The 20,788-nt window shown below is 48.3% G+C and overlaps 1 protein-coding gene across 1 annotated transcript in view; it reads right to left on the reverse strand.

The window, feature by feature from the left end:
- Positions 1–20,788, reverse strand: part of LOC113406944 (hydrocephalus-inducing protein homolog) — a 359,446-nt gene that overhangs the window by 201,853 nt on the left and 136,805 nt on the right. The gene's annotated exons all lie outside the window — the stretch shown is intronic.

Consider the following 20,788-nt stretch of genomic DNA (forward strand, 5'->3'; position numbering starts at 1 on the left):
TTAAAGTGCTCCCAAGCAAGGCTGGCAGAAGCAATGTCACCTGCCCTCTCTCAGGGAAGGAGGCCAAACTTGCACAGTCAGAAATAATTTACACCACCCCGAACCACGCATGGACAACCACATTTGGAAATCATTGCCACAAGGGGAAGGGTTGGCACTAAAAGAACTGGAGAGAGTAGGAACCAAAGGAGTGGGCTGATGATTTATGACCAAGAGGGGAAAGAGAACCCGGAAGCACTCAATCCAGCTAGAAGTCATTATTTGATACTCAGCAAGTCAACTACCAAGAAATCTGTCTCTGGAAGAATGGAACAGTAAGCTACAGGGGATATACTTGATGAGTGTCCTTGCAGTATGAACCTAGCAGTTACCAAGAGAGACTCTTTAACCATCCTAAGAAGACAAGCAACTGTCATCGGTGACTCCATACAAAAAAGAATGGACAGAGAATTCAGCAAGGAGCACAAGGACAACAGGACGGTGTGTTGTCTCGCTGCAGTGAAAATATGAGATGTAACCAGCAAGATTGGACAGGATTATGAAGCCATCTGGCAAGTCTCCACTGGTGATGATATAATTGGAACCAATGACTTCTCATTGTGTGGAATTACACCAATTATAGAAGACTTCAGGGACCTTGGAAGGGAGCTGAAGAAGAGAAAAGTCTGGGTTGGTATTCACAGAATTCCTACTGGTCCCATGAGTGAGAGAAGGTAGAAAATACTGGATGAGACCACCACTGGCTGCACGACTGGCCTGTGAAGCTGAAGATTTGGGATTTATGTCACACTGGGCCATACTCCAGTGGGAGAGAGTGCTGTACAAACAGGAAAGCCTGCATCTCACAGGTTGCTAAACTACGTGGTTGAAGACTAGCTGGAAGTCTTCTTTGCTAAGAAGGCAAATGCAGTACAAACTGAAATTCAGCATGTTATAAACAAATTGAGTTGATGTGACAAAGAAGGAGAAGAGAAGCATTATTTCAATTGCTGACATACCAATTCCAGGAGTCTGGGTAACGAGCAAGAGGAATTGGAAAGTCTCATTGATGAGAAGAAACTTGATGTACTTAGCATTTACTGAAACCTGGTGGGATGAGTCACATGACTGGAATATTAAAATCATTGGTTATAACTCAGGAAGGATAGAGGGAGCAAAAGAGGTGGCACTTTACATTAAAGACACCATTATCTGTTTTAGAGTGATCAGTAACTCAGAAATGTAGGATTGTGAATGCATATGGGTCAATGTGCATCTTTGATCACCATGGTCCTGCAGACAGTGGCGGATTTTGAGTTAATGGGGCCCTGTGCTCAGCTTCATTTTTGGGGCCCCTCTTTGGGACCCAGCGAAGAAAAAGAACACTCTCTCTTATCTCCTCCCCGCCCCCGTTTTTCATTCTTTTTCCCGTCATCCTCCCCCTATAAGTAATAGGAAGTAAATGAAAATAAAGTGAGATACCTTGATTATTTTTGTAGTCTAACTTATTTTTCCACAGACCACTTGAAAATCGCTGAGGGTCTCGGCGGCCCACTTAATGATCTTTCCAAACATTGTTTGTACCATTAGCTAACTATTGTGAAGCGCTTTGGTTAAGAGCACTTTATTAAAAAAAATAAAATGTAAAAAAACGTTGGGGTGCAGGGTCTGGCCAGGACTTAGGGTGTGGGAGGGGGCTCAGGGCTGGGGGTGCAGGGTCTAGGAGGGAGTTAGGGTGCATGAGCAGGCTGGGGGTTGGGTTGCAGGGTCTGGCCAGGAATTAGGATGGGGGAGGGAGCTCAGGGTTGGGGCAGGAGGTTGGGGTGTGGAGCGCTTACCCTAGGGTAGCTCCATTTGGTGTGAGGGGTGCAGATGGGAATGTGGGGGGGTGCAGGAGCTCCCATTTGGTGGGACTGGGTATGTGGGGGGAGTGCAGGAGTCAGGGCAGGGGACTGGGGGTGTGGGTGCTCCCTGCCCCACCCCGGCCCCCTGCCCTGAGAGGCTCACGGCAGGGAGTGGTATGTGTAGGGGGAGTGCGGGGGCCCCACCTTTGCTCTGCCCTGCCCCAATTCCACTCCCTTCCCCAAGGCCACGCCCCTGCCTCTTCTCTGCCTCCTCCCCAGAGTGCACTGCGGCCCCACTCCTCCCCCTCCCTCCTGGAGCACCCTGGACGCTGGCAAACAGCTGTTCGGCGGCGGGGGCAGTGCTGAGAGGGGGAGGGGCAGGAACACGGTGTGCTTGGGGAAGGAGGTGGGGAAGAGACGGGGAAGGGGGGAGCTTGGCTGCCGGTGCAGGCGGAGCCTGCAGCAGGCGCCGGCAGGACCAAGCTTCTGCCCCCGCAGCTGCCCGGCCCTGGGGCCCCTTGTCATTGCAGGGCCCTGTGCCAGGGCACCCTGTGTTTTACTGTAAATCCGCCTCTGCCTGCAGATATCAACAACAGTCTACTGCAGGTCTGGAGGACTTTTCAGAGAATTTGACAGGAGGTCTTTCAAGCAGAACTAAAGATGTCTGTTAAAAAATACAAGTCAGGTGAGTTCGTTATGTCCAGACAACATAAAATTACTCCTACCAAACTTTGTGAATAAGGCCTGGTATACACTGGGGGAGGGGGAATTGATCTAAGTTACGCAACTTCAGCTATGTGAATAATGTAGCTGGAGTTGACGTACTTAGATCTACTTACCGCAGTGTCTTCACTGCAGAAAGTCGACTGCTGACGCTCCCCCGTCGACTCTGCCTGCGCCTCTCGCTCCGGTGGAGTACCGGAGTCGACGGGAGAGCACTCAGCAGTAGATTTATCGAATCTTCACTAGACGCGATAAATCGACCCCTGATGGATCGATCGCTCCGGAAGTAAGTGTAGACATGCCCTTAGTTAATTCCTGGTGCTAAGAAGTTAATTCCTGACAATATATAGTTGGGTGGTCACCAGAGGCAACTAAGCTCTACCAGAAATTCATCTCTGCTGGTAATGCCCAAGAGGCCATTCATAAAAACAAGGAACTCAGTCAATTGCAGGATCAAACCAGGTGCGATTGATGGAGAGAGACAGTCACAAAGATTCATTCTAGTTGGAAAGCCTGGCAGACCATCAAAAACTATCTGGAGATTCCAGCCTTGGCAAAAAGGAATTTCCAGTCACCGCAAACACTATCGCATCCCAGCTAGTGGCTAATAGTTGTACACAGAACTTGGACAAGTCTTTCAGCCCTGTGGTCAAAATTGAGGTCCCAGAGAAGTGGCAAGCTCCTAGTGTGGATTCAAACCTGATGGCTCCCTTTTCAGACAAAGGGCTGTACCAGGCCATAAAGCTTATGGGAACAGGAAAGGCTCCATGCCAGGATAACCTTCATCTGGAGTTCCTTCTTCATGTAGGCCCAAAAGTTGGCTGCTCTGTTTCTTTAATTGATATTTCCAGGGCAACTGCATCCCAAAAGTCTAGCGCATGGCAAAGGTCATAGCTATTCAGAATCCAGGAAAACTGCTGGAAGATCCTAAGAGCTATCAACCCATCTCTCTCCTTTATGTTACATAGAAGCTGATGGATAGCTTGATTCTGATGTGCATCAACCAGGTTATCGAACCACAACAGCCTTCATTTGAGGACACTGTTCAGGCTGGCTTCATTTGAGGACATTGTACCCAAGATAAAGTAATTCACTTAACACAAAACATCAAAGATTCCTTTGAGAATGTGGGTGCTGTTCCGGTGGACTTGTCAGCCACATATGACACTGTCTGACATGTGAGGCTGAACACCAAGTTGTTGCAGACTATTCCCGATAAGCTCAGGGCGTTGTTCATTATGGAAATGATAATGAATCAGAGCTTCATCTTGCAAGGTAGAGACAAAGTTAGCCAACTTAGGCAGCTCCATAATGCACTCCTACAAGGATCCATTCTAGTTACTCTCCTTTTCAACATATATACGTATGACCTATCAGTAGCTAAGGCAAATAAGTATATATATGTGGATGACATCTGTCTCTCTGATGTGGGTAACAATCTACACAATAACAAAGGGTCACTTAGCCAGGACATGAATGTTCTGGCCACCTACCTTCCTCAGTGGAGATTTATACTAAGTGAGTCTAAGACGGTGGCCACAACCTTCCATTTGAGCGATTGTCTACTGTGACGAAGCGGGAGGTTTTCTTGTTTTTTCAATAGTTTGCTTGCAGAGGGTGTGGGACTCAGTTTCCCTGTTTGTTACTGGTTTAAGAGATGGTGGGAGAGGGAGTTTGTTGTTACAGATAGCCAGCGGTGGCACTTGGGACCCTGGACAATGTCCTGGAGAATGAATACCCCAGCGACTGGTGACCTGATGACTGGGAGGCCCAGCTCGGAGTCACAGCCTGTTCTGGCCAGTGGAAGGACAAAGGACTGAGGGGAGAGGACCTCAGTGACCTGACCAGCCAGTTCCAGCCATTGGGGAAACAAAGGATGGATGAGAGGAGAGGAGGTCCATTCAGCCTGTTTACCTGGGACAGAAGACAAAGGACAGAGGTGGGGCTTGGGGGAAGGTGATATGGATGCTCAGCTGGAAGGAGGGGGTTTCTGGACTGGGGAGAGAGAGCAGCCGGAGCCCACCTGGATGCAGGAGAGACCTAGATGTACTGTGCTGAGGGTTGCTAGGCCTGAGGGCCCAGAGAGTTTCTTATGCTGTGTTCAGATATTCAATAAACCCTCCTGTTTTACGCTGGCTGAGAGTCACTCCGGTCCAGATATCAGGGTTGCATCATTCTCTCTGGGAGTGGAGGCCTTGGGAGTCCAGAGCGAGTGGACTCCCTGAGGGGGCCCACGGCGAGAGACAGACGTGCTGAAGGCTCAGAGAGGTGCGGTTCCAGGAGGTGGAGGGGCCTACAGCTTAACCCTCAACAGAGAGTGGACCCCTGAGAAGGACTGTCACACTGAAGGGGGTTCCTCCCAGGGACCGTACGGAGCCATGAGAGAGCACGAGTCCTGTGAGTCCATGACAACTGGTCAATCAACCCCTTACAGTTTGTGGTGAGGATCACCCACTCCCTTTCCAGCCAGTTGTCACTTACTTCAGAGTCAAATTGGACCACAGTCTAAGGTACCAGTTCCATTTAGTACATTGAAAGAAAAAGTTCACCTCCCACACTGCCTTGGTCCACAAGCTAGCAGGAACCTTCTGAGCAGTAGAGGCAAATGTTCTACAAACCTCAGTCCTGGCACTGTTATTTACTCCAGTGGAATATTGTGCAGCAGTTTGGGGCAGAAATCAGCATATGCATCTCATTGATTTGGAGCTGAACATAGCCACCTATAGACTCACAGACTTTAAGGTCAGAAGGGACCATCATGATCATCTAGTCTGACCTCCTGCACATTGCAGGCCACAGAACCTCACCCACCCACTCCTGTAACAGACCCATAACCTCTGGTTGAGTTACTGAAGTCCTCAAATCATGGTTTAAAGATTTCAAGTTACAGAGACTCCGCCATTTACACTAGTTTAAACCTGCAAGTGACCCATGCCCCATGCTGAAGAGGAAGGAGAACCCACCCCCACCCCCTCCATGTCTCTGCTAAGCGGACCTGGGAGGAAAGTTAGACCCTGAGCATGTGGGCAAGACCCACTAGCCAGACATCTGGGAAAGAATTCTCTGTAGTAACTCAGAACCCTCCCCATCTAGTGTCCCATTACCTGCCATTGGAGATATTTGCTGCTAGAAGTCACAGATCGACTACATGCCCTTGTCGGAAGTTTCATCATACCATCCCCTCCATAAAATTATCAAGCTCAGTCTGGAAGTCAATTAGATTTTTGGTCCCCAATACTCCCCTGGGAAGGCGGTTCCAAAACTTCACTCCTCTGATGGTTAGAAACCTTCCCCTAATTTCAAGCCGTATTATTAGTAGTGGTCTTAGCCACACATTAACACCTAATTTGTATGCGTTGGCTCATATAGCTCCCTCAAAACTTCAGTGAGATGCTATCACCCTTAAAACTGCCTGGAGGGCTATGACAGATGAAAACATCCGGCTGCATGCAAGGCTGAGTAAGGCTCCAACAGGTGCCAATAAGCAATGCACACTTCCCAAAAGAAGAAAACACCTACACCTGCAGTTCTTTTTGACCTGCCATGATGGTCTTCACAAATTCCTTCTAAAGTGGCTGTTCATGCACTCCTGTCTAGTGCTGCCAGCCCCGTGCCAGTCCTGGATGAACAGCAGCATATCAGGGCTGATAGCTATGTTCTCGCCGCGTGGCAGCAACTCTGGGATAGAGAAGCAGGTGTGCTGACAAACTTCAGAAGTCCTGATTTCCATCCTTTTGTTTGCAATCTGGGAAGCAGATCCTGGACGAGGCTTCCCAGGCTGCTGACTGGAACAGCCAGAGTGGATGACAATGCAGAAATTTGGCTCAGCCCATTCTTCACAGTAGGGCTGCAGGGTAGCGATGCAGCCAGGCAAACATGAGCTGGAGGAGTGCACAGTTAGAAAACATCTGACTACCCTCAATGATGGAGCAATCAGATGGCTGAACAACCTAGATCAACGTTTTTTCATATGCAGACCCCTAAAACATTTCAAATAGAGGCGTGGACCCCTTTGGAAATTTTAGACTTAATCTGCAGACCCCCAGGCATCCATGGATCACAGGTTGAAAACCACTAATCTAATGACTTGCAATGCATGCAAAAGAAGAATGTGCTAATTAACATAGCCCAGGAGGGGGTACTGGTGGGGATCTGTTACAGACCACTGAATCTAACCAGAAAACAGGATGAGTTACTCCTTAAACACCTATCTATAATGTGTGGAAAGAAAAATGGTGTTATGTGGACTTCCAGTTGGGAGACATATGCAGGAGTATATGTCTCATGCAGCCAGCAGTAAAACATCATTGGAAGTTTTAAAAATTATGAATGATAACTTTGTAACACAAAGAATTGCACCCAACATGAGGTATGACAGATAAAAACCAGAAGTTGCTGATTGCTTAGGGTCCAGTGATCATAACCTGCTTACATTCAATAAGGGCAATGAGAACAGTCCCAAATCTACCTACCTATTTATCTAATTTCCCAAAGCTGAAGAAAGTTATGAGCAAAATTGATTGGTAGGAAATTTTTCAACATAAAAATGTGAAAGAAAATTGAGTGTTCTTTACGAAGAGTTTATTAGATGACCAAAAAGACAAGATTTAACAATTGAGAAAGATGACTACTTGGACTAAAAGCCCATCCGGGTTCAGTAACCAAGTGAAGACAGCAATTAAAAATAAAAAAGCAATATGGGCTCAATGGAAAAAGTACAAACTGTATACAATTATTATACACTGGAAGTTATGAAGTGCAGAAAATTGAGAAGGGACATGAGTTGGGAGCCATGACACTCAGTTCAGTTACAGCCAGCTAATTAGAAGGATTTGGCCACTCTGATCAGGGCCTTGCACCAGTGAAACAGAATTCTGGCCCTTCAAATCCAGCAGTGTTTAGTTATTCTTACCAGTCCATCTACCCAGAGTGACTACATTCTCTCAGGTGGGATTTTTAAATGAGGTGGCAATAGGCCCCAGTTCAACTACAACACAGCTTTCTTGCATGAAGCAACCTTGTCACACCCGCCCCCACCACCACCAGTGAGGGCTATGACAGTGAATGAAGAGTGGCCAGTTCAGAGTCTGAACAACATGAATCAAAGTAACTTCTAGACAATTACAAACACAATGCCCAGATTACCAGGTACAGTCTGATCCTGAAGGACCATCACTGCTAGCAGCAGTTCTTAAAGAAGAGTGAAAAGAACAATGGAGACAAGCACAACAGTGACAGCAGAGTCTAATGCAGAGCCAGTGCTAGGCATAAGCAGACTAAGCAATTGCTTAGGGCCCCGAGCAGCTCAAGGAGGCCGCCTTTAGTTATTAGTATGTGTCCTGCTTAGGGCCTCCAATGGGCTAGCACTATCACTCTAATGGGACATTAGCCTGGCAGGGAGATACAGTCCAACTTTCAGTTGCACAATGGCCCCAACCTTCAGAGTGGCTGCTCCACAACACCCACCTTCTCCTACCAGGGGAGAGGACAAAACCTTCCTCAGAGAGCAGACCACATGCAATTCAACGTATCACTAGGCAACAAAACATCGTAACCAATGAGGCCCTCATCTTATCGACACACAAAGCCCTAGGCTTAAATCCAGAAATACTGGCTGCACTTCTAAAAACTGAGAGACCTAGTGCAGAAAAGAGAAACAGCTCCTTTCACTGCAAAGATTAGACATAGGAGCTTCCTCTTAGGAACGCCAGAAACACCATTGTAACAGGGTGGTGGCTTCTAGGACCCTGAATCAGAATGGGGTGGAGCTACCCTAAGCTCCGGCACTAGAATCCTAAGTGAAGATGCAGAGCAGTTACTGCTGACTCACGCCAATAGGTGGATCATGTTAGCTCCACCCAGGATGAGAAGTTGGAGAGTCTCTCTGAGACAAAGAGAATTAGGCATTGAGACAGAGATGCTCCTGCAAGGAAATCCTAGGAGCAGCCTGAGAGGAAGGATGGTCTTGTGGTTACAGCACTCAACAGGGATCTGGGTTCAATTCCTATCCCTGCTACAGGCTCCCTGTGTGACCATGTACAAGACACTTATTTTTTCCTTTCTTTCTTGTCTAGTTAAACTGCAAGCTCTTTGGGATAGGGACGATCTCTTATGATGTGTTTGTACAGCACCTACCACAATGGTGCCTCGATCTCCGTTCGGCCCCTCTAGGCACTACTGGAATACAAATAAATGGCAGCAGCAGCTCTGGGAAGCAGTTAAGATTTATTTTTATCAGAGCTACCAATAAAACCAAACCCAGGAAATATTTAAGTTTGCAGCCAAAGGGCCTGCTTCATCACCCACTCAGATCAACGGAAAGACTCCTATTGCCTTCACTGCGTGTTGGGTCAGGTCCAGAGATGTGGTATACAAATGGCACAGCAATCAACTGATCAAGTTGACTAGCTTCAGGATTCACACCCTGCAAAGTTCTGTCCTCCGGCAAGTTTTAGAAGGTCATTTCCTTACTCATTAGAGAGACAGGCGAATGTACCCCATCATGTACCCCAAACGGAAGGTGACTGTCCACAACATTTTGGAATTTGGCAGGATAAAGGCATGTCCCACTGGGCCAAGCACCATCCTCAGATGCACCCACACTCTCCCAATGAACTGTCCCGGCGTTTTTAGCCTTTGCTCAAATGGTGCAAAATGTTCCCCCCTGTTTCAGCATCCTGGAGCGTATTGAGGATAGAAGCGGATCTTGGCATCAGGCAATTTGAGCATATCCATTGGTTGCAGGAACCTCATTAGCTTGCTCCATAGCAGGCAATTTGCACAGCAAAGTAGAATTATCTACTGAGATGAGGTTAGTGTAGGTCTTTCTTATTGATAGTCTCTCCTAACTGCTCACAGAGAAGTCAGCTCACAAAGGAAGGGTCCAGCTGGGTCAACCTGCTATTGTCATCATGCTCTAATTCCATCAGGATTCCTATGGCCTGAAGCTGACATGCATTCATCTCCGTTTTACCTTTGCAGAGATAGTAATACTTAGCATTTCATAGATTCATAGAGCTTAAGGGCAGAAGGGACCATTAAAGCATCATATACAGTCTAGAGCACCTTCCACCGTCAAAGCACTCTACACATTCACCAATTAACCCCCATATTGTCCCCAGGAACGAGTTCAGTATTATGCTCATTTTATAGATGGGAAACTAAGGAAGAGAGCTGAAGTGGCTTATTCATGGCCCTAGAGAGAAGATTAGATCTCAAATTCCTGGCTTCCAGTCCAGGACTTAGACCATTGGTTCTCAACCTTTGCAGACTACTGTACCCCTTTCAGGAGTCTGATTGGTCTTACGTACCCCCAAGTTACACCTCACTTAAACTCCTTACTTACAAAATCAGACATAAAAATACAGAAGTGTCACAGTGCACTAGTACTGAACAATTGCTTACTCTCATTTTGTCTGTATGAAATTGTAGTTTGTACTGACTTTGCTAGTGTTTTTATGTAGCCTGTCATAAAACTAAGCAAATATCTAGATGAGTGATGTACCCCTGGAAGACCTCTGCATAACCCCAGGGATACATGTTGAGAACCACTGACTTAGACCATTCCTCTCTCATCTAACATGCCACATACTCACACTAGCGTTGTCCCAAAATCCAGACTTTTGGAGTCTGCAGCATTTAAGCCTTTAGGTCACATTTTCAGATACTCTCTAATTTTGCAGGCACAATAAATCGATGGTGGAAAAGTTAGAGGTGCACAATTGCACGTATATGTGCATAAATGACTAAACTGAGTGTGCAAATCAGTGCATGTGGTTAATCAGGTGCTTCAATAAACAATTATCTTTCTTCACATATCTCTGCAATTTCTTCTTTACAGAAGTGTTTTTGCTAATGACTTAATGGCCAGAGAGAATCCCCTGAGACTGAGCTGTGCCTCATGGGAGGAGGTGCTGTCCTTGTTTTTACTTGGATGTTTTCTTCTTTGAAATACACACAAAAACCAATGAATGGTATAGAGAAGGCAGACTGAGCCCTGCTATTTACCTTCCCTCCTAATGCATGAACAAGGGGACATGCTATGAAACTGAAAGGCAGCACATTTAAAACTGGTAAAAGGAAATACTGTTTTACACAAGGCATAATTAACCTGTGGAACTCACTGCCACAAAGTATCAGTGAGGCCAAGAGCTTAATAGGATTAAAAAAAAATGAGAATTATTATTATTAAGAATAATATACTCAGCTCTTTTAATCAGTAGATCTCAAAGTGCTTTCCACAGGAAGGTCAGTGGAACAGACTGGGAAACTGAGGTACAGAAAGGTGAAGTGATTTGCCCAAGGTCACCCAGCAGGCCAGTGGCAGAGCCCGGAAGAGAACCCAGGTTTCCTGAATCCCAGTCCAATGTCCAATCCCCAGTTACTTTAGGATGAACATTTATAATGGATATGAAGGCTCATGCTTCAGAGCATAAGACAGCTACTAACTGATGAGGGGGTGGAAGACTCTTTCCGGTGGGCAAGTTATTCCATAATTTTCCTGCACTTTCCTCTGTATCATTTGGTACAGGCTACTGCTAGCTTGCTGGGTTAGAAGGACCCCCAGGCCTGAGCTGGGCTGGCAACCCTATGCTGCTACGAGCATCTCACCACAATTTTTCCTGTAGAAAGTTGGGAGGCCCTGGAGTGGATCTCGCTGATGGCTGCAGGGTCTGTATGTTTGCAGTCATGGTTTGTTACACAATCCCCTGCTAGGTGTAAATCAGTATATCGTCATTTACATCGATGGAGTTGTGCCAAAGATGATGATTTGGTCCTTGAAGTCTTTAGGGCAAGGACTAGGTCTTCATGTGTGTTTGCCCAGCACAACACTGGGGCTATAAGCTTGTCAGAGACTCGAGGGTGCTACAGCAATGGAAACATTCAGTAATCAAACAGATCTCATCCTACAAATCTTTGCTCACCTTGCACACCATCCCATTTTCTTGGCAGGTGTTCACAGCACCTTGGAAAGCTAATTTAACACTCATTTCTATAGAACGGGGTAGACAACCTATGGCACACGTGCCAAAGGCGGCACACGAGCTGATTTTCAGTGGCACTCACACTGCCCGGGTCCTGGCCACCAATCCGGGGGACTCTGCATTTTAATTTAATTTTAAATGAAGCTTCTTAAACATTTAAAAACCCTTAATTACTTTGCATACAACAATAGTTTAGTTATATATTATAGACTTATAGAAAGAGACCTTCTAAAAACATTAACATGTACTACTGGTGCTCGAAACCTTAAATGAGAGTGAATAACTGAAGACTCGGCACAGCACTTCTGAAAGGTTGCCGACCCCTGGGATAGAATATTGTAAATATACTTGATTGCTGCAGTAGAGCATGCCATTGTTTGCCTGCATCCTGCTAATAGACAGGAGCATGCAAACACTGCAGACTAATTGTTCGGCTGTGTAGCAAGGTCTCAGTTGGTCTGGTGAGCCACTTGCCGAAAAGCCCTAGTCACACCTCTCTGTCGACGGGGACTTAGCAGAGGGAGGTGTGCCGTCGCACTTGGTGCAACATGGGAGTACCGGCAAGAGTCAGTGATGTGCCCCTCAGGCGGGGGGGCGCGGGCGAGAATCCGTGACGCGCCCCTCAGGCGGGGGGGGGCGCACCGGGCAGAGTCCTTAGCACTTTGTTGGGGTTCTGTCACCCCGAGGCGAGGTAGCAGGGGTAGGGGAACGCAGGGCCACCCGACTCCACTGCGTTCCAGCCCAGGGCCCTGACAGTGGCTGGGGGGGAGGAAGGTCCCGCCACTGGGTCAGCGGGGATCCGTCTGCAACACGCTGACCAAACACCAACTCACCGCACTGTCCAGCTCTGCCCCTGGGCTACTTCCTACCCGGTCTCTCGAGTGGGTCCCCCTGGTTCCTCCAGCTTGTCAGGGTATTCAGCCACCGGTAACCTCGGTAGCTTCAGCTTTTCCTCACTGTCGGGTTCACTCGGGCTCGGGTCGCTGCCCGGCCCCTCCAGTTCCTCGGGGTACTCTGCAGCTGGCAGTCCGAGTCCTTCCTCTGGGTCAGGTTTCCCCTGGTTCGACAGCAGGGTCCACAGGGAGCAGCCTGTGTCTGTCTCCCTCCCTGGTGCTGCCCTGACTGGGCTAAGGGCCCCACCTTTTGTACTTCCTGTTCCACCCCTCCCCTTCCGGGGGGTGGAGTAAGCTTGGCCTGGCCCTGCCCCCTCAGGCTGAGAGAGTGGCTCCTCACCCTCTGGTTCAGAGGGAGACCACACCGGCTCCCTAAAAGCTGCTTGAGAAAAATCATAATTTATAGCACACTTAAAAACTAATTTGCCAACTACAGGCTGCTCAGACTTCATTCAGAGCAGACACAGACATGAACATAATTTGTTGGCGAAAGTCAACATGGTTTTGTAAAGGGAAAGAGCCTTCCCTCCCCCATGCCCATCCAATTCCGTCAGCTGATAACGAAATCTTCGATCAACCAGAACAAGTAATAGAACCACTGAGGCAGCACCCATTTATCTGTGGCATTTTTTAAGTTTCACGAAAAGTCGTCGCTTCTATCAATATGGCCATCTCTTTATTAAAGCCAATCATGGGAAAAGCTTGAAACAATAGGGTGTGACATGGTAAACGAAACAAATTCTGCACTAATGAGGAGAGATGTACATAAGGGAAAAGGATACATAAAGTTCTATTTCCCTGCGTGCTCTGTGATTAGGGTGACCAGATCACAGGGATGAAATATCGGGATGCGGGGGGGAGAGGGGCGGAGAAAAAAAAAAAAAAAAAAAAAGCAGTTTCGCAGGGGCGGGGGGCATTAGCAGGCCCCAGCCGCACTGCCGGATCGTACTCAGCACCCCGGCCGCGCGCGCTGCCCACCCCAGGGCAAAAGGTGGCCCTGATGCAAAGGGGGCTGGGGATAAAGAGGGCATCCGGGGGACCGAGAGGAGGCGCTGGGAAGCACAGAAGTCCGTGTGGGCGACGGCGCACGCCTCCAGTGGGGCCCTGGGCAGGGCACAGGCTGGATGGACGCAAGGAGGCAGAGCCCCGTAGCGGGACCGGGCAGGGACAAAGCTGTCTCTCCCCTGGAAGCGGCTGCAGGAGCCCCCGAGCCTGGGGCTGGGCGCGGGGCAGCGGCGGTGCATGGGAGCAGGGGACACCGGGGGCGGCGCGGCGTGGGCGTGCAGGGGGCCGGGGCTGGCACAGCTGAGCCACAGCGGCAGCCGGTCTCCCGAGCGGCTCCCCAGGGCTGCGGGCGGGAGCCAGGGCTTTTCCCGGCCCCGCGGAGCCTCCCGCCCCGCCCTGGGCACATGCGGCGCGGCCCACCGCTGGCGGGGAGCCCCGCACCTCTCCCGCTCGGCTGCACTCCAGCGGCCCCTTCCCGGTGGGGGGGGCGAGCCGCTGGGGCGCGGCCGGGCGGGAGAGGCACGGGGCTCCCGGCAGCGGCGGGGAAGTTTATGGGTTCCGGGGACCCCGGACGGCTCCTCGCCCCTGTCCGCCGGCCGCCCCGCCTGGGACAAGTCTCGCCCCCGCAGCCCCTCTCCGCCACATGGCTCCGGCGGCCCACCCCCGGGCCGCGCCGCCCACCCGGGCCAGAGTCAGCCCCGGGTGCTGCCTGCACGCAGCCCGGGCCATGCCCAGCTAGCCCCCGGCAGCCGCAGCAACTTTTCCTTCCCCTCCCACGCTCCTGGTAGATGCCCGACCCTCCTCCCTTCATCCCCCCTCCACACATCCCTCCTCCTAACCTTCTCCCTCCATCCCCCTCACATCCCACGCAGCACTGCACGCTGGGGTCCGGCGGCCTCCCTCCAGCGCTTGCACAGCCGCCATACAGCTGATCAGCGGCGCGCAAGCCTGGGAAGGAGGGGAATGCGGGCTGCGGGCTTGGGGAAGAGGCGGGGCCAGGGCGGGGATTTGGGGAGGTATCCAATGGGGGAAGGAGGGGGCAGAGTCGGGGCGGGGGGGAGCGTGAGCGCCGGAGCAGAGGGCACATGTGCTTTTTTGTCCAGTGTCCCGAACATCGGTCGGGACGCGGGACAAAGAAGCAAATATCGGGACAGTCCCGATAAAATCGGGACGTCTGGTCACCCTATCTGTGATATTGACTGGGAGTCTTTACAAGCTGCTCTACAATTCAGCAAACATCTGTGCCAATAAAACCCATCAATTGCATAGATACTAGCTACTCTTTTGTATAAGCTAAACCCTGTCTCTTCCTCCAACTGAATTTGAACCTACCTCCAGTGGCCGATCTGCTCTGGGATTAAGTAAGGTGGTCCACTCTCCTCCCACTCCCCCGGTGCCAAGTGTCTTCAGAGGTGGCTTTGTAGCCGGTTCCCAAGCAAACTGAGCACTATCTACTGGAATCCTCACTTCCTCCCCCTTCAGATGTCCTAGGATGACTTAGCAGCCTGCTCCCCTGTCCCTCTAATGCAGCAGAAATAAGTGCCCCTGATTCTTGAACTGCTCATCAGGTGGTTTTAAAATGTAAAATAAGGTGTAAGTTAGGGGTGAGTCACAAAGTGTCTTGACAGGTTAAAGCAACCAGTCAGCAACCCATTGGAAGAGCTTCCTGCTGCAGCAAAGTGAGGGGAAAATCAACCACCAGCCTGCCCCCCCAATCCAGGAGACTCACCCCTTGAAACCTGGAGATAGGGTCCTAGACTACAGGGAGTGAGTGGTACCACGAGGCCAGTCTCCTGGATTAGACCTGGGGAAGTAGGCCATTGGACTATGCCCACAAAGAAGACATAACCATGGATCATGATGGTTTTCACCATGATGGTTTCTTCTATATTTTCTCTTCTCTCACCAAGAGCAAATAGGAACACAGGGTTTGCCATACTGCACCACCCCCATAATCACCATCAGAGGCTGAGAGCTTCTTAATGAGGCTTTGATCCCTAAGCCCTTTAGCACCCATCAACCCTTAACCAGGACATGGGGCTACGCAGGAAGACCTGGACTTTAAAAAGCCCATTCCTAAGCAACCAGTGGAGCTAGCGAACAGGAGCAGCTAACACAGGAGTTTTGCGAGGGACTTCTCCTGGTGAAGGAGGAGCAATTACGTGACCCTGGGGGGGAGTCTGTAGTGTCTGTTTGTGTTGTGCTTGCTGCTTGACTGAAATATACGGGGGGAGGGATAGCTCAGTGGTTTGAGCACTGGCCTGCTAAACCCAGGGTTGTGAGTTCAATCCTTGAGGGGGCCACTTAGGGATCTGGGGCAAAATCAGTACTTGGTCCTGCTAGTGAAGGCAGGGGGCTGGACTCGATGACCTTTCAAGGTCCCTTCCAGTTCTAGGAGATGGGATATCTCCATTAATTTATTTATTAATTTATACTGTGTGATCTGTTTGTTTGCGGGACCGTGTGCTGAACCTAGCCGCCTGCTAGGCAAGGCTGAGAGCTTCTTAATGAGGCTGTGATCCCTCAGCCCTTCAGCACCTATTAACCCTTAACCCAGGGGGGTACTCAGGAAGACCAGGGCTTTAAAAAGCCCACTCCTAAGCGACCAGAGGAGCTAGTGAACAGGAGTGGCTAACAGGGGAGTTTTGGGGGGGCTAGATACACTTAACATTCCTTAAACTTAAAGCCAAAAACACCCCGATAAAAACACCACATCAAAGCAACGAGCCTCAGGACTAAAAAGAGAATGCAGGCAGAAGTCCAGCAACAGAGTAGGGGCTATCCAATTTATTGCACCCAATGCAGCATGTATGGGCACTTGGTGTATGTGTGCATTCGGTGCAAGGAGCTTCTGGCCCTCAGAGACGGTGTATGGGCTTTGGAGACCAGAGTGGCTGAACTGGAGGAGCTGAGGGAGACAGAGAGGTACACAGATGAGACTTTCTGGGACACAGTAGAACAGTCCCACCCCTGGTCCGACAGCCTCTGTGCTGTTGAGGAGGATGAAAGTCTCAGGGAAGGAGAACATCCAACTGGAGCAGAGGGAAACGATCCCCTAGTTGTGACCATCCTTCCAGATGATGTTGTGGTATCTTCTTGCACGTAGGATACCTCTCTGGGAGGTGGGGGGAAGAGAACTCCAGTTATTAGGAAGAGACAGGTAATAGTTATGGGGGATTAGATCATTAGAAACAAATAGCTGGTTGCGATGACCAGAAGAACCGCATGGTGACTTGCCTGCCTAGTGCGGAGGTTGCGGATCTCTGGAGACATTTAGATAGACTTATGTGTAGTGCTGGGGAGGAGCCGGTGGTCATGGTACATGTAGGTACCAATGACATAGGGAAGGATAGGAGAGAGGTCCTGGAGGCCAAATTTAGGCTGCTAGGTAAGAGATTGAAGTCCAGGACCTCCATGGTAGCATTCTCTGAAATGCTTCCAGACCCACGTGCACAGGGCCGGCTCCCGCTTTTTTGCCGCCCGAAGTGGTGAAGCGGGAGGGGGGGGGGGGGGGGGGGGGAGAAAAGAAAGAAAGCCTATCGGCAGCACTTCGGCAGCAGCTCAATCGTGCCACTTCATTCTTCGGCGGCAATTCGGCGGCAAGTCCTTCACTCCCTCTCTTCCTCTTCGGCGGCAGCTCAAAGAGGAAGAGAAGGACCGAGGGACCCGCCGCGAATTGCCGCCGAAGACCTGGACGAGCCGCCCCTTTCCATTGGCCACCCCAAGCACCTGCTTCCTTCACTGGTGCCTGGAGCCAGCCCTGCACATGCAGGGCTGGTTAGATAGGCAGAACTGCAGGGTCTCAATGCGTGGATGACGATGGTGTAGGGAGGAGGGGTTTAGATTTATTAGGAACTGTGGAAACTTTTGGGAAAGAGGGAGCCTATACAGGAAGGATGGGCTCCACCAAAACCAACATGGAACCAGATTGCTGGCACTTAAAATTAAAAAGGTCGTAGAGCAGTTTTTAAACTAAGGGCTGTGGGGAAGCCGACAGCTGTGGAGGAGCACGTGGTTTAGTCAGAGACATCTCTTAGAAGAGGATCTACTAATGGAGATTCTTTATGTCCTAGTAAGGAGGAGAGGATGGAAGATGATAAATAGGGGAAGGATCTGATGAGAAACAGTCAAATGAAAAAGATACCCATCATGTAATGGCAGACAGCTAAAAAGTGACAAGTTTTTAAAGTTCTTGTATACAAATGCTAGAAGTCTAAATAATAAGATGGGTGAAACTAGAGTGTCTCGTATTAAATGGGGATATTGATATAATAGGCATCACAGAACCTGGTGGAATGAGGATAATCAGTGGGACACAGTAATACCAGGGTACAAAATATATCAGAAGGATAGAACAGGTCGTGCTGGTGGGGGAGTGGCACTATATGTCAAAGAAAGCATAGACTCAAAAGAAGTAAAAATCTTAAATGAACCAAACTGTACCATAGAATCTCTATGGATAGTAATTCCGTGCTCTAATAATGAGAATAGCAGTAGGGATATATTACTGACCACCTGACCAGGATGGTGATAGTGACTGTGAAATGCTCAGGGAGATTAGAGAGGCTATAAAAATAAAAAACTCAACAACAGGGGATTTCAACTATCCCCATATTGACTGGGTACTGTACATGTCACCTCGGGACGGGATACAGAGATAAAGTTTCTTGAAGCAGCTAGTCCTGGAACCCACAAGAGGAGAGTCAATTCTAGATTTAGTCCTAAGTGGAGCACAGGATCTGGTTCAAGAAGTGATTATAGCTGGACCGCTTGGTAATAGTGACCATAATATAATTCAATTTAACATCCCTGTGGTGGGGAAAACACCACAGCAGCCCAACATGGTAACATTTAATTTCAGAAAGGGAACTACACAAAAATGAGGAAGTTAGTTAAACAGAAATTAAAGGGTACAAGGCAAAAAGTGAAATCCCTGCAAAATGCAAGGAAACTTTTTAAAGACACCATAATAGAGGCTCAACTTAAATGTATACCCCAAATTACAAAATACAGTAAGAGAACCAAAAAAGTGCCACTGTGGCTAAACAACAAAGTAAAAGAAGCAGTGAGAGAAAAAAAAAAGGCATCCTTTATAAAGTGGAAGTTAAATTCTTGTGAGGAAAATAGAAAGGAGCATAAAGTCTGGCAAATGAAAGTATAATATAATTAGGAGGCCAAAAAGAATTTGAAGAATAGCTAGCCAAAGACTCAAAGTAATAGCAAAAACACTTTTAAGTACATCAGAAGCAGGAAGCCTGTTAAACAACCAGTGGAGCCACTGGACGATCGAGATGCTAAAGGAGCACTCAAGGACCATAAGGCTATTGTGGAGAAACTAAATGAATTCTTTGCATCGGTCTTCACGGCTGAGGATGTGAGGGAGATTCCCAAACCTGACCCATTCTTTTTAGATGACAAATCTGAAGAACTATCCCAGATTGAGGTGTCACTAGAGGAGGTTTTGGGATGAATTGATAAACTAAACAGTAATAAGTCACCAGGACCAGATGGTATTCACCCAAGAATTCTGAAGGAACTCAAATGTGAAATTGAAGAACTACTAACTGTAGTTTGTAACCTATCATTTAAATCAGCTCCTGTAGCAAATGAGTGGGGGAAAGCTAATATGATGCCAATTTTTAAAAAGGGCTCCAGAGGTGATCCCAGTAATTACAGGCCAGTAAACCTGACTTCAGTACCAGGCAAACTGATTGAAACTATAGTAAAGAATAAAATTGTCAGACACAGACATGAACATAATTTGTTGGGAAAAAGTCAATATGGTTTTTGTAAAGGGAAATCATGCTTCACCAATCTATTAGAATTCTTTGAGGGGGTCAACAAGCATGTGGACAAGGGGGATCCAGTGGATATAGTGAACTTAGATTTTCAGAAAGCCTTTGACAAGGTCCCTCACCAAAGGCTCCTAAGCAAAGTAAGCTCTCATGGGATCAGAGGGAAAGTCCTCTCATGGATCGGTAACTGGTTAAGAGATAGGAAACAAAGGGTAGGAATAAATGGTCAGTTTTCAAAATGGAGAGAGGTAAATAGTGGTGTCCCCCAGGGGTCTGCACTGGGACCAGTCCTATTCAACATATTCATAAATGATCTGGAAAAAGGGGTAAACAGTGAGGTGGCAAAATTTTGCAGATTATACCAAACTACTCAAGATAGTTAAGTCCCAGGCAGACTGCAAAGAGCTACAAAAGGACCTCTCAAACCTGGGTGACTGGGCAACAAAATGGCAGATGAAATTCAATATTGATAAATGCAAAGTAATGCACATTGGAAAACATAATCCCAACTATACATATAAAATGATGGGGGTCCACATTAGCTGTTACCACTCAAGAAAGAGATCTTGGAGTCATTGTGGATAGTTCTCTGAAATCATCCACTCAATGTGCAGCGGCAGTCATAAAAGTGAACAGAACGTTGGGAATCATTAAGAAAGGGATAGAAAAGAAGATAGAAAATATCATTTTGCCTCTATATAAATCCACGGTATGCCCACATCTTGAATAGTGTGTGCAGATATGGTCGCCCCATCTCAAAAAAAGATATATTGGAATTTGAAAAGGTTCAGAAAAGGGCAACAAAAATGATTAGGGGTATGGAGCGGCTTCCATATGAGAGGAGATTAATAAGACTGACTTTTCAGCTTGGAAAAGAGATGACAAGGGGGTATATGATAAGAGGTCTATAAAATCATGACTTGTGTGGAGAAAGTAAATAAGGAAGTGTTATTTACTTCTTCTCATAACTCAAGAACGAGGGGTCACCCAATGAAATTAATAGGCAGCAGTTTTAAAAGAAACAAAAGGAAGTATTTTTCCACACAACGCAGTCAACCTGTGGAACTCCTTGCCAGAGGATGTTGTGAAGGCCAAGACTATACCAGGGTTCAAAAAAGAACTAGATAAGTTCATGGAGGATAGGTCCATCAATGGCTATAAGCCAGGATGGGCAGGGATGGTGTCCCTAGCCTCTGTTTGCCGGAAGCTGGGAATGGGCGACAGGAGATGGATCACTTGATGATTACCTGTTCTGTTTATTCCCTCTGAGGCACCTGGCATTGGCCACTGTTGGAAGACAGGATATTGGGCTAGATGGACCTTTGGTCTGACCCGGTATGGCCGCTCTTATGTTTTTATTGTGATCACAGTGAGGAGAAGAAAGCTTCTGATAATTAAAAAAATGACTTAGTAGAGCATGTCTAGGGAGGAGTATAAAAATATTGCTCGAGCATGCAGGGGTGTAATCAGGCAGGCCAAAACACAACTGGAGTTGCAGCTAGCACGGGATGTGAAGAGTGTGATACAGGAGGGCCAGGGAGCAGTGGGAAGTGGTAGAAGGGAAG

Source organism: Terrapene carolina, unplaced genomic scaffold, assembly GCF_002925995.2.
Source record: "Terrapene carolina triunguis isolate 2854851 unplaced genomic scaffold, T_m_triunguis-2.0 Scaffold166, whole genome shotgun sequence".
NCBI classification, from domain to species: domain Eukaryota; kingdom Metazoa; phylum Chordata; order Testudines; family Emydidae; genus Terrapene; species Terrapene triunguis.